General features: G+C 45.8%; 1 protein-coding gene across 3 annotated transcripts in view; it reads left to right on the plus strand.

The window, feature by feature from the left end:
• LOC105448428 (synaptotagmin-5) overlaps nt 1-382 on the plus strand; it is a 23,368-nt gene that overhangs the window by 9,087 nt on the left and 13,899 nt on the right. The window lies entirely within an intron of this gene.

The following is a 382-nucleotide window of genomic DNA, read 5'->3' on the forward strand; positions in this document are numbered from 1 at the left end:
TTCACAATACCGCTCTCGTCGCGATGTGGCTTCGTCGGTAACGAATCTCGCATGAATACGCCTCTAAAAAATGGTATACGTAGTTTTGATGTTGCACGACTTAACTGATCATTAGTTGTAACACCGGTACGCGGTAATTTCAGCGTTTTTAAAGTTTCTTCCCATGTATCTTTTTTTTTTAATCTTTCTCTTAACACCGGCACCACGTTTGTATGGAATGAGATGCAATCCGCGGTCTTCTAATGCACGATTGTGTCGCTGCAACTCCTCCAATTGTCGTTTTGCAACCTTACTGTCATTCACGGCTTTTGCAGCGCCTGCAGCGCCGCCGATTAAAGAGCCTAGCGCACCGAGCATCGGTAGAATGGGTAGGAAACCTCCA

This window comes from Wasmannia auropunctata, unplaced genomic scaffold (genome assembly GCF_000956235.1).
Source record: "Wasmannia auropunctata unplaced genomic scaffold, wasmannia.A_1.0 LD336085.1, whole genome shotgun sequence".
In the NCBI taxonomy this organism is placed as follows: Eukaryota; Metazoa; Arthropoda; class Insecta; order Hymenoptera; family Formicidae; genus Wasmannia; species Wasmannia auropunctata.